This window comes from Rhipicephalus microplus, chromosome X (genome assembly GCF_043290135.1).
Source record: "Rhipicephalus microplus isolate Deutch F79 chromosome X, USDA_Rmic, whole genome shotgun sequence".
In the NCBI taxonomy this organism is placed as follows: domain Eukaryota; kingdom Metazoa; phylum Arthropoda; class Arachnida; order Ixodida; family Ixodidae; genus Rhipicephalus; species Rhipicephalus microplus.
The window spans coordinates 287,613,983-287,628,074 of NC_134710.1; positions in this window are offsets into that span (position 1 = coordinate 287,613,983).

A 14,092-nucleotide genomic window follows, 5' to 3' on the forward strand; every position below is an offset into this window, starting at 1 on the left:
ATAAATACAAATATCTGGGCGTATGGATAAGCAATGGGACCGAGTACCAAAGGGAACACGAAATATATGTGACGACTAAAGGTAACTAACATATGAATTCAGCAGCGATGAAAAATGGGGCATTGTGGAATTACAATAGGTATGATGTTGTGAGAGGAATATGGAAAGGGGTCATGGTTCCTGGGCTGACGTTCGGCAATGCGGTCTTGTGCATGAGATCAGAATTTCAAGCAAGATTAAAAATTAAGCAACGTGGAATAGGTAGGCTTGCCTTAGCAGCTCACGGGAATAGACCAAATCAGGGAGTACAAGGTGATATTGGATGGACATCATTTGTGGGTAGGGACGTTAGCCGCAAGATAAAATTTGAGAAGCGATTGAGAGAAATGGGGGAGAAGCGTTGGACTATGAAGGTTTTCAGCCACTTGTACATGAAGAATGTCGATACAAAATGGAGGAAGCGAACCAGGAAATTGACTGGTAAATACTTAGAAAACAGCAGGTGGCCAAACCAAAAAGAACTATCCGTTAAGAAGAAAGTGAAGGAAACGAAGACTGACACATGTGGATAATTGGCATGATTAAGAAGTCTGCACTAGAGATCTGTCGAACTTTTAAGCAGGAAATTGCCAAGGAAAGGATCTATGATAATACTCGGGGTAGTTCTCTACTGTTTGAGGCCAGGACGGGAGTATTGCGAACCAAGACATATCGGGCCAAATACGAAGGGTATGCAGTGCATGTGGAGATGAGGAGGAAACTGCCGAACACTTGATAGCGTTCTGTAAAGGGCTTCAACCTATAGTTCAAGATGATGGCGCAGAGTTTTTCAAAGCACTGGGGTTTAGGGACAGAAAGGGCAAAGTAGACTAAGCGGGTAGAATTATCTAGAAGAAGGTTATCTGATTGGTGGCTAAAGTCAAGGCACGAGTGAAAATTAAACCCTTCACTGCAAAGTACCAGTCCTCAACTTCACTATTTAAAGGGGAAAAAGATAAAACTAGTGGTTAATTCACTAAGTGTTACGGCTAGGTGGCGTTAGCCACCGCCCAATCTAAAGGGTACAGCCACATCCATCCATCTATTTATCCTGTAGAGTAACTATATATCCTTCTACACGGAGGAGCCCTTCTAGCCTCCATAGTAACTGTATATGGTCCCTTCAGAGTAGCGCAACTGTTTTCCAACTCCGCCGGCGCCACCAGCAACCATGCAATGCGGAGAAGCTGACGCTCAGGCCAATTTTGTGTTTTCCGACGCCGCCGCTGCATTGGCACGATCATCGGCAGTCAAGTTCAAAACGAATCCGGTTGGTCTTCGCGCATTTTATGAATGCGGTTCATGAATGTGTGCGGGTACAGTGTACTAGCGGGTGACTGTGAATCAGCTCTATGTGCGCACCAGGTCTACAGTTCTGCCATCACAGCCATCGGGATGTTACAATGACTGCGTAAACTGGTAAAAGATTTTTTACCAGCTGCTCAGTGCTCCTTCGTTTGTGGTGTACGGGGAACTGCAAGGTTCTTTGTTGCGCATTCATATCTGTTCAAAGGGAGCCGGATTACCTATCTTCATGTAAAGAAAATATATTTATTCGCCACTAACGTAGCTACAAGGGCGCGGTTGTTTAATTCGCTGAATTTTACAGCGAAAGCTCTTACGAGATCGCAAGGGCCGACTCCGGCACCGTAAATGTTCGCCACCGCCGGTGTCCGTGATCACTATTGCATGAAATTTTAAAAAGAACCATACGAAAGAACAATAAACATACGTACGTGTCTTACATGGGAATCGAACCCGAGTCTTTCGCGTCGCAGCTAGAGTACTCTACCGTAAAGCTACGCCGAAAGTGCGACTTCAACTCTAAACTGAGTTTATGTAGGCTGCATATTGGGTAAGAATTTGCGTTTACGTGTGAAATAAATTGTTTCAGAAGAGTGAAGTAACAACCGTGGGCCACACAACGCGAATTGTGCAAATTGTGCGCCGTTATGCTCTTATGCCCTACAAAAGCCCAAGGCATAACTTTTCATTGGGTTATAGTCACCGAGACTAATCCGGTGATTTTATGTACAGAACGAATGTCGCACATTTCACCAGCGTAACGTGAATACTGATTGTTCCCACTCATTATTAGGTCTCAAATTCTGAAAATTTGCGAAATGTGAATGTCGCAAGACAAAAGAAGTTGATGTTTGCTCTGCACTTTTCGCCACACACTGAGCAAGAACGTCGGTTTTTTTTGTTGTTGTTGTTATTGTTTACCACGCTATTTAGTCAGCTCTTACCTTGCACTTTGTGTGCGATCGGGCAGAAAAGCAGCCTTCAAGTACTGAAAACAGTGCGTGAATGACGAAAGCCAAACTAGCATGTCAATATGCAACACGACAAAAAAAAAAAAAAAAAACACAGCAGGGGTGTCGCCTTCGCCGCATAGTTGGTTGCTAGCCAAGCAAGATGGCGGACCTATGCGCTACTCTGGTCCAGTAGGGACCATATACAGTTACTCTAGGGCGCTGCATGGGACAGCCGCCTCCATAGCAAATTACCCGAAGTATACCCGATGGAAGACTAGCGGTCAAAGGCGCGGCCTCCACCCCCCCCCCCCCCCACCTCCTTTTTTTTTCGGCGGTCACTTTATTTTATTAAACGTGGAGCATAAATTTTTGAGCAGTGAGGACGATGCCTTATAAAACAATAAAGAAAGCGTAACGTTCTCGCACCTTTCCTGACTGCAACGTTGGTTGCAGGTAGGAGTGTGTAAAAATTCTAAAAGCTCGAATAACGAATCGAATGGTGTTCGATTCGACGGTACTCGTGAATCGAATAACACATATTCGAAAGGCCGAGTATTTTTTTGAATATTTAGCACTGGCGGAAAAACCCCAGAGGAGCAACAGATATTAAAACGAGATAGCACTTATTTTTTTTAATCGGCGTAGTTTTATTTAAAAGGTGGCGACAAAGTAACTCCTTCAATTCGGTAATTACCGCTGTGTTTGAGCGAACAGATATAACATTTTCATTGATTATCACTGCCTATACAAGTTTACCCAAGTTAACCTAAGAATGCCATTTACTTGTAATCAAGTCAGAAACATTAACAAAAGGATCGTTACGATTAATTTTTACCGGTAAAAATTAATCGTAACGATCCTTTTGTTAATGTTTCTGACTTGATTACAAGTTAAGTATTGTTGAATCATACAACTGTTCTGAAGATTGTTCTCTTACTATTGAAATAATGATCAATTTGTATTCAATTCATTATAACTTTTATTATTTCATTCGTATTCGATCCGGTTTTAAAGTTGGCTATTCGCACAGCCCTACAGATACAAGTAGCGGACAGAAGAAGAAAAATTTCTTCCGAGCATTGGCATGCAATGAGCTGCTTCAGACGTGGGCCCATGTACGTGATGCCGAGAGCTGATGCTGAATAAGTGGGGCCCACTTTGTCTGTTACATAGCGCGCTATATATGACAACGCAGCACATGTATTCTTGGCATCAGTTGAACTACGCGAAGCGGCTTGCCTCATGCAACATCAAAGAAAACGGCATCCCTATTCTGCCGGCGGGGGTAGTGGGACCGTGGTCATCTCCCTTACCTGTGAGGCGGGGTGTATCACACAATTCAGTCGCTTGAGAACAAGCTGACCAGTTTTTTTAGACGGCTTGCATCCACGTAGCCTGTTGCAGACATGTTGCAAAATATTAGGCATGTGTCACAGGTCAGTTGCTCTGAGCATGACATTATGCCAGCGCGATCAGTCATTGTGGCGTCTGGCGTCAATGTTGGCGTGAATGGACCGGGGAACAAGGTGGGGACTGAGCACGGAGATGGTGATTGCGGACAATGGCTCAGGCACAACCATTGATCGCGGCGCCATTGCCATTCGAGGCAACTTCGGAATCTTGGATGAACTATGTCGAAAGGCGAGAGGCATTGTTGCGTTTGGCGGGCCACCCTTTTGCCGCGGCCGCCAGAACGGAAGAAAGGCAGCCGTCTCATTTAGTGGAGATAAGGAGCAGCGCCAAGACGCGCCCTGCTGTTTCCATGTGCTGGGCGCTGCGTGGCTGAAATTACTCTACGGAGCATCGCTGTCCTTCGGGTCCGCGCAGAGATGCGACCCATGGCGTCTCCGTGCACCGGTAATACCGAGCTTCCACCGATTACAGACATCACGCTGTGCGTCTCTGACTGATGAGCCACCGACACTCAAATCGGCACCAGGTGTATACAGGCATGGCCTCTCGGAGGCGCCTAGACCGCGACTGCCGTACGACAAAGCATGGTCGGCCCGAGCGGCGAGATGACAAACTCGTTTCACCCCGCTCAAGAAAGATTCGCCAGAGATGATGATTAATTGTGGTTATAAAAGGGAAAAGAAAAGTGAGCCCCGTAACTGTCTGCATCTGGTGCAACACCTCAACAGTAGCTCACAGGGGATGGGGCACGGTGTTAGAATAGTTTAGGTGGAGCGACGGCGCATTGGAGTGAGGAGAAATCGGGGACCTCTTTCCCTTTCTTGCCGGAAGGAGGCGCACGCGGGACGGAGGCCGCCTGGCTATACCCAGCGCTTCGATGTTTTAGCGTGTTTAGCGATATCGCAAGGCCCTGTGAGGATTATGTGGCAGTGTAATATCATATGTTAAATATAAATACTTCGTAGTGTTTTACGCCTGACGGTTCGGCATGCGGCGTGAAGCTCATAAACACCACATTCGGCCTTGGCAACACCATGGGCTAGGCGATCGTTCCCGCATTTTGGCTACAAAAGTAAATATGCAGTTGTGTGGCGCGTGTTGAATTCACCCTTCATTTGCCCTCGAAAGAATAATTGGTGTATTTGCGGTCAGATCATATAAAGAGCAGGTATCATGCGTAAGGGGCATTTCGCATATGAGATCAAGTGACCCTACAGAATCCTTTATTACGAACCGATTATTTGCAAATTCCGTAAACATCTGCGAGAAAACGAATGCTTTAATGCAATGAAATAGAATAACTATATTTAGGTCTTTCAAGGCGTGCAGTAGCACGTGACGCGCCGCTCCCAGGTGGAAAATGCAGGATTGAAAGCGAATGCAATAAAGTGGGCGACAGCTTGTGACCGATGGCCGCTCTTTGATATATTCAAAATAAACAGACTGCAAGATATATATGTTACGGTGCGCCAAGAATTTTATCACTGTATTGGCACGATCTACGAATTTTACATATTTTTGCCTGAAAAAGCGGCTTTAGCTCGAGTACTGTGCGGTGCGACTAAATGATACGAAAGAATGTAGGATAGTACTCAAGGTGGTAGTAAAAAGAACAAAAAAACACTTTATTCATTTGACAGTGCATCATGTGTACCAGCACAACATGCACTGACAGGATAAAAGTCACAACACACTAGACAAGCTTCGAAAGCTTTCGTAGCTTCTGCGTCTTGTCTGCTTCAACCTTCCGCAGTTGCTTACAGTATTGCCTCATCCTGACTCCAACATAATAATGAAGCACTTTAGACATAATATTCACTTTGTGCTCATGACAGGGAAATGATAACATGGAATTTTCTACTACATAGTCTATTGTCATGTCATATGCGTACTTTTCTCCAGCATGTTTGCAAAGTATTGCTTCAACTTCCTTTAAGAACATAAACAGGCAAGTGTTCGGGTGTACCAGTCCCCCTCGTGGCTTGCAGACTACTAATGTAGCTTCAGGCTTCGACGCTGCATTACTTGTAGCTGCCAAGCCATTGCGGCATTGTTGACAAGTGGTGTTCTTCAATATATTCCTGCACAAAAATCCTACCACATAATAAATTATACAGTCGGTCACATTATCTGACGAGGATATATCCGAAAAGACATTCTCACACTCAGCTTCTTTTTCCACTAAGCCGTCTAGTTTCTGTTTCAGTCCCTCCAGACGCGACTCTAGAGGAGCAGATTCCTGAAATGCTGACGTTAGGTCAGAGAGGCTCAAAAGGCGTGGCTCTTCACTAATCTGTACCTGGCAGTTGCCAAATTTTGGCGGCTTCACAAGGCTATATATTGAAAGCATATTATATAACTGCAAAAACGTAGGTAAGCAAGGGTGGTCATTCTGACCGTTTTCTTGACGTATGACGCCAAAGAATTTTTCAAGGACGTCCTGGTTGAATTTAGCTGTTAGCACATATTTAAAGCCACACTGTTCTAACAAATACTTTGAAAGCTGAATTGTAGAAAGTATTGTTACTCGCATATCTTCAGACGTTGATTGAGACAGGAAGTTGTGAGGATTCACTTTACCTAGCTTGACATCTTTCTCCCAGTTGTTCAGCCATTGCAATGTTGATTCTAGGATGCTGAAATCTTTGCTTCCTTCTCTGAGGCCTTCCTTAGGGTGCTTGCGGTTGAAGGCATCGAACAGGTTATTCATCCTTACCGTAAAATCAACTGTCCCTTTTACATTGCATAAGCCAAGCGATCCCTTGTGTGAGTAAAATTCTAAAGCGTTTGCCACACTGAGGCGAACAGCTGCGTTGCAAGCTTCACGCGCATTTTTTCGGTATTGCTTGGATTTACATGTGAGAAAGAAAGTTTTGGGCAAACCCTCAACATGCCTTCGGCCTTGGTGTCAACTACGTAAAGTTTGTCATAGTGTGACCACATCACGCGGCTGCCGTTTAGAGAGAATAGCTTTTGCTTCAGAAGCCGGTTTCGCACGCACTTGATTAGATGTGGCGCATCTGAAAAAACAAATATTTCGTTCCTCACACACAGGATTAACAAAATAGTTCTTTGCAACATTTAAAGCACCAGTTACACCAAAGTGCTTCCACATAGATCGATTGGTCGTGGCACCGTCACACACAATCGCATCGAGAAATGCGCCTGCATCTTCAAGAAGGAGTATCGCCGTCAATACAAGCCGGAACAACACAGTTCCTTTTGTAGGGCCGTGGCTTGCAAAAACAGCCACGGGTTGGGAGTAGCTCTCACCAAAAGAACGGAATGCAAACACAAGTCCATGATCGGCTAGCTGCTTCGGCGATTCAGCTTCATTTCCGAAGTCTGCATGTCCAGAATAAGTCATTGTTTTGGAGGTCACCCGCAATTCTTAGCGAACGTTAATTTCATCAAACACCAGAATTCCATGTCTTCAAAAAGTGTCTTTTGTTGAGAGCTTTTTTTTGAACGCACAAAAAAAACGAGTGTCGAAACCACATTTCACACGTACCATGGAGAGGTATTTCCGCACTGTCGACACACACGGGAGGGGCAATACGTTGTTATCACGCAGAAAGGAATAGCCTGACGGGCTACGAATGTGCAAGAGCAGGCAAAGTAGGAGCCACTCTTCGCTGTAGCGCCGATTCTTCTTGCTGGTGCACTTCGCAGCTGCTAAACATTCTTTAAGTAACAGTCGCTTCCCCTCCAGGAATGTTTAAACCCCTGAGCTTGTCATCAAGGGACTCTTCCGACATTGTCGACAGCTTTTCTTGGCAGGACTTAAGTTGGGATGTCAAAGAACCCACTTTCTTCTTAAGGCGATCAACAGATTTCTTTAATGAATACTGCGCTCTTCTGAAAGTCACCACATCAGTCTTTCGAACATTCGACAATCGGAAATATCGCATAGGCCACTTTTGTTTCTCCTTGTCTAGTCTGCGCTTCTCGTGAAGACGAAGTGTGGTTTGAAGGCTCTGACATCTTTGGCATGAAGCTGCGTCCGACTGCAGCAGAAGGACACATTGGTTGTGTCTCCAGCGGCTTGTTACATCAACATAAGCGCTGCAAGGCTGTGCGTTCGGGTATTCTTTAGAGTAAGGCCCTCCACTGCATAAACGAACGTTGTGCACAAGGAAAATCAGCGTCTCAATATCGGCTATGTTGCGGATATTTCCATGAAATACGAGTTGTTCCTTTGCTATTCGCCTGCCCAAAAAAGCGATGTTGATATTCAGTGCCTCATCAAAGCTCACGACTTTTCTTGGATATATGTGATTAACAGGAGCGGCATAGTAGTTGTATCCTTCGACTTCCGCAGCCGTTCCCACAGCACAAGACACTGTATTCGTGGCCACGAATGCAGCATTAGACACGTGCATCTCTGAAAACGCTACCGTTTTCTGGCCATCGATATTTATTTTATGATGTGCCCAAGCTGCAGTTGGCAGAGTGACCGATTCAGAGTTTTTAAGGATATCACCAGTACCTGGTTCTGCATCTGGCTCGAACACGGTGGCCTCGGTGCTGCAGTTGGCAGTGGTGGCACAGGAAACTGAGATCGCCTCGGCAATTCCAGAGAGGGCGGTATCGGAGCCTCGACTATCCAGCGATGACGCAGGAGTTGAGCTTGATGAATCTCCACCACTGACACAGCGTTTCTTGGCGGGAAGGCAAACACGGGTCGCAGGTGCTTTCCTTTTCTTCACAGTCTTGGTTACGTGGCTTGGGCATCCAGGAAATATTGTTGGGATGGCGTCTTTTGCCAAAGCCGCCTTCCTCGGCGCACTGACAAGAACGTCTCCTTTATATAGCGCTTCCCATGATTTGGTGACCAATCGCACATCAAAATGTTTTTCGCAAACAAAATCTGTTGTTTGCAACTCGCGATCCTTCCGTGGAATAGCATGTCGCCACACTTTAAAGCGGTCACTATGCTTCGGAGCAGCGAAAAGGGAAACTTTCTCCGAGCACGATTTGTAGCCCGAGTTGCATCGTGACACAAAGCACTTCTTGCCCATCTGGACAATATAAGTTGTGTAAATAAGGACTTGATGAACAAGGATAAGCTATTTCAAATAGGCTAGCATTGGGTGGCAGGCGTTTCGACTGGCGAACGTACGTGCACGAATGGGGCCTCGTCTGGTTTGGCGAATTAGTTCTAACGGCTCAGACAGTGACGTCACGGAATATGGTATCACTCTCTACTTTCATTCCCGAAAGAAGAAACTGGGAAGCAAATGGTTAGGAAGCTGAAAAGGAAACGAGCACGACCATTTCACGTTTGTGCACCCACAGCAGGGCACAAAGATCTAAACAGCATGTCCGTGACGAATAACGAAAGGCACAATCGAAATGGCACATGGTGAGCCATGATGGATTGGTCGTTAAACGTACGTCAACCTTCATTACCACGCGCCAGCCAGCGCGTGGAAACTTAAGTTTACACGTGTAAAGCATAATCCGATATGGGGCAGGCACAACGACAGCCCATGAGAGCAATTTCTAACCTACCAATGTCAAGAGTGTTCCTTCCTTCTGACAACCATCATTTAGTGAAATGTCAGCCCCTCCCCCCCCCCCCCCACACACACACACACAACAGCACTTTCTTTTTCAGTGAATAGCCCCGCCGCGGTGGTCTAGTGGCTAAGGTACTCGGCTGCTGACCCGCAGGTCACGGGTTCGAATCCCAGCTGCGGCGGCTGCATTTCCGATGGAGGCGGAAATGTTGTAGGCCCGTGTGCTCAGATTTGGGTGCACGTTAAAGAACCCCAGGTGGTCAAAATTTCCGGAGCCCTCCACTACGGCGTCTCTCATAATCATATAGTGGTTTTGGGACGTTAAACCCCTCAAATCAATCAATTTTTCAGTGAATATATTTTTCTATTTGACTAACCCAGTTCGGGTCCGCCATGGTGGATCAGTTGCTAAGGTGCTCAGCTGCTAACCCAGTGATTACTAAGCCAGTTCGTCACGGCGGCCTCACCCAATTTGCCACGGTGGAATTCTTTGTGCACGAGCTAAAATATTTTTGAAATTCGTGTTCACCTGCACACTCATTATCACTGTTCGCAGAAGCTATATTTCCTATGTTATGAGGTATTAGCATGTTTCGGTCGTTGATTCTGCACGCGCGTGCAATGCTGTAGCTATCTGACAGATTCGATAACTGTGTTCGTCGCAGAGTCATAAATGTATGTCTTTGAAGCGATGCGTAGCTTGTCCACAGAGAGCTTATACGCACTTTTCTGCGTTTTCGCGAATTCAATCAGCTTCTTTCGGGACAAACTTTGACACATTCCGTCATATCTTATCAAGCCACTTCACATGCCTCAGCAAGTAGATGTCGTATCATAATTCATTGGTCCGTATTGGTTCATTTTTGTGATTGTCACATTCATGTGCGCGAGGATTCTGCCTTGTGGCCGCTGCATGCGCAGGAAATACAGTGTTTCGCCCACGGTTACTATGCGTGTATCTTTTGTACATGTTGAACTTTTGTACATGTTGGTGCTTTTTGTTTGACTTATTATTTTCCAATTGTTTCTTTTGTATTTGTTTTAGTTTGAGATGTATATAAGTATTGCGCCCCTTACTCAATTGTTTCTTCTGTACTTTTTTTTTCATTTTGAGGTGTCTATATGTATTCCCCCCTTGCTCAATTGTCTGTCTTGTATATTTTTTTCCAGTGTATTTGTATATATGTATAGCCCCGCTTACTCAATGCCCCCCATGGGGCCTGTAAGGTACTTTGAAATAAAATAAAAAATAAAATGTGTTTCCATCTGTTGGCTACCGCCACTGAATTTTCTTGATGTTGTGCATTTACTTTCAAATCAGAGTGATATGTGTGGTTACCCTGATAAAAAACGAACGGCCAGCAGTTGAAGAATTGTCGCAAATGCAGCTTTGTAAGCGACGCGGCCCCCGTTCAAGCGGCTGACCTGAAGCCTTGATACACCCAGCGCTGCCAGTCGGAAAAAATGCGAAACGCGTCTCTGTGTTCGGCGGGGAGGCTGCGTGGCGGAGGCCGAGCGTCGCTCCACCTAACCTATTCTAACACCGTTGGATGGGGTAAGGAGGGATTAAAGGTGTATATATATATATATATATATATATATATATATATATATATATATATATATATATATATATATATATATATATATATATATATATATATATATATATATATATATATATTGTGGGCATTTAGTATACCAATCTTCTTCATCTGTACATTATCATCATTACCATGTGTTGCTCATGCATCCTCATCGTTGTCACGTAGCATCATCATCTTGGTCCGATCATCTCAGCTGTCGGCTGCCGGTTCTTCGGGCCTAATAAAGGTCTTCCAAACCAAGATACCATACGTGGTGGAGGTGCTGTTGGATCCCCCGCCATCCTCTCGACCACTCTACCCCCTGGAGCACCGTCAGCTCGACGTCGCCACCACGAACGTACGCGTCGGTTGCTGCCGCACCTCCCAGAAGCTTTCCCACGAGCTTTGCATCACCACCGCCTGAGCCATCATCTGTCCCTCTCACTGCTCTCTCTCCCGGTGCATCTAACACAAGCTACCACCCTCCTTATCGATCGACTCGCCCTACGTGCTATTATTGCGGCTATCGTGGTCACATTTCACGCTTTTGCCGCAAGCGCCAGCAAGATGAGCGCCGAGGGTACGACATACGCGAACGAGACTATATCGCAGGAGCCTTGTACCAGGGCCGTCGTTATTCGTCACCGCCGCGTCGGTCTCCATCTCCGCCAGCATCCGGTGAACTGCGCAGTAGTCTTCGATCAACCAGACGCCGTTCACCATCGCCCTACCGTCGCTCCTCTTCTCCTCTTCAGCCTGCTTCCGCTTCTGATCGGCGTCCGGAAAACTAAGCAATGCAGTTTTTGGAGGACAAACTGCATTCCTACACAGTACTCCAATTCCTCCAGCGCGCCCTTACAATATGATTGCAGTCTCAGTTGAGGGAGTAGACGTTGATGCTTTGGTGGACACTGGGGCTGGGTTTTCTATTATTCGTGCTGATTTGTGTACCCGTCTTCGAAAAGTCACGACGCCTTATGATGGACCAACACTGCTTACAGCCCAGGGAACGATGATTCGCCCTTCCGCTCTCTGTACTGCCCGTGTGCTAATCGACGACATTCTTCATCACATACAATTCGCTGTGCTATTATCCCCGTGCTCCCACGAACTCATTTTAGGCTGGGACTTTCTTTCGTCTGCTTCCGCGGCTATTTGTTGTGCACAACGTGTCGTCCATATTACTGACACAGACCACTTGCTTAGTGACGAAACCTACAGGCCACTTCGACTCATCGCTGCTGTAGACATCGAGTTACCCCCGAACAAACATCAATTAGTCACAGTTTTGTCCAACGACGTCGACTCTGGTGACATTTTGGTCACTCCATCGCCCCGTTGCCTTAATAAAGGCATAGCTCTCGCATCAGGTGTGGCTCGCTTCAACGATGGATCAGCTGTCCTCGCTGCTACGAACACCACACCAGATAAAATTTTACTGCCGCGGGGCACTACTGTTGCCTGCGTTGCCGATCTTGAGCCTGTGTGCGTCGTGCCTCTTACCCCTGCCTCCTCTAAAGGCCATCCTGGAGATCATGCTGCTTCCTCGGCCTTTACAGCAGCCATCAACAAGGACTTGACAGACTCGCAGAAGCAGCAGCTGCTTGATTTGTTGCAAAAGCATGCAAACTCTTTTGACGTTCATTCATCCAGCCTGGGTCAGACAACTGCTACAGCACATCGTATTCAGACCGACGGAACATCCATTGTGCATCGTCGTCCGTACCGCGTCTCCCTAGCCGAACGAAAAATCATTGAGGAAAACGTAGACGATATGCTGCAACGGGAGATAATCCGACCCTCAACCAGTCCTTGGTCGTCTCCAGTGGTTTTGGTGCGTAAAAAAGACGGTTCCGTACGATTTTGCGTCGATTACCGAGCACTCAATAAGATCACTAGGAAGGACGTATACCCCATGCCACGTATCGACGACGCCCTCGATTCTTTACAAGGTGCTGAATTCTTTTCAAGCCTCGACTTGCGTTCCGGCTATTGGCAAATCCCCATGCACGAAGAGGACAAAGAAAAAACTGCGTTTGCAACCCCGTACGGCCTATACGAATTCAATGTTATGCCGTTTGGTCTATGCAATGCGCCCGCAACTTTTGAGCGCTTGATTGACACCGTATCGCGTGGCCTGAAATGGAAGACTTGCCTATGTTACCTCGATGACATTGTTGTATTTTCATCGACGTTTCCTCAACATCTGCAACGCTTGGACGAGGTCCTGACTTGCCTTGCGGGCGCTGGTCTTCAAATTAACACCAAGAAGTGCCATTTCGCCAGCAGATCTATCAAGGTCCTCGGTCATGTTGTGAGCAAGGACGGAATTCGTCCAGACCCTGAGAAAACTGCTGCGGTGCTTCGATTCCCTCGCCCTGACAAGCCGAAAGATTTGCGAAGTTTCCTTGGTCTCGCCTCTTACTTTCGGCGATTCATACAAAACTTTGCCTCCATAGCCGCACCACTACATAAGCTACTTGCTTCTGGTACGCCCTTTCAGTGGTCTCAGGAATGTGAATCGGCTTTCGACAAATTGAAGAGTGCCCTCACGACCGATCCTGTACTTTCTCACTTTCACGATGGTGCACCGACCTTCCTCCATACAGACGCTAGCGGCCACGGTTTAGGAGCCGTGCTCCTCCAGCGCGACAACTCTTCGCGAGAGCGAGTCGTTGCGTACGCCAGCCGCGTCATCTCCGCAGCCGAGAGGAACTACACGATCACCGAGAAGGAGTGCCTCGCCATCGTTTGGTCAGTGCAGAAATTTCGTCCCTATCTTCATGGCCGCCATTTCACCATCGTGACCGACCACCATGCTTTATGTTGGCTTTCGACACTCAAGAACTTGTCGGGACGCCTCGGCCGCTGGATTCTACGCCTACAAGAATATGATTTTGACATCGTATACAAGTGTGGCAGAAAGCATAGCGACGCCGATGCTCTCTCTCGCTGCCCACTACCAGCGGCTCCCCTCAGCGTTTCCGCAATCACTTTGCACAACACGCCCTCGGAGACCACGTCTACGGCGGTTTCCTCTCTCGCCTCTATGGACCAGCTGCCTTCGGACGACCCGCACGATTTTTCTTCTCGACAGCTGGCTGACTCATACTGTCGACGTATTATAGGCTACCTCACTGGCAGTTCCCGTCCACCTAATGCGAGGCTCCGTCGCCAACTCTCGCAGTTTAAGCTGGACAACTCGGTGCTGTACCGCAAAATTTACCATCCTGACGGTCAGCGCTGGGTTCCCGTTCTACCCCGATCGCTTCGG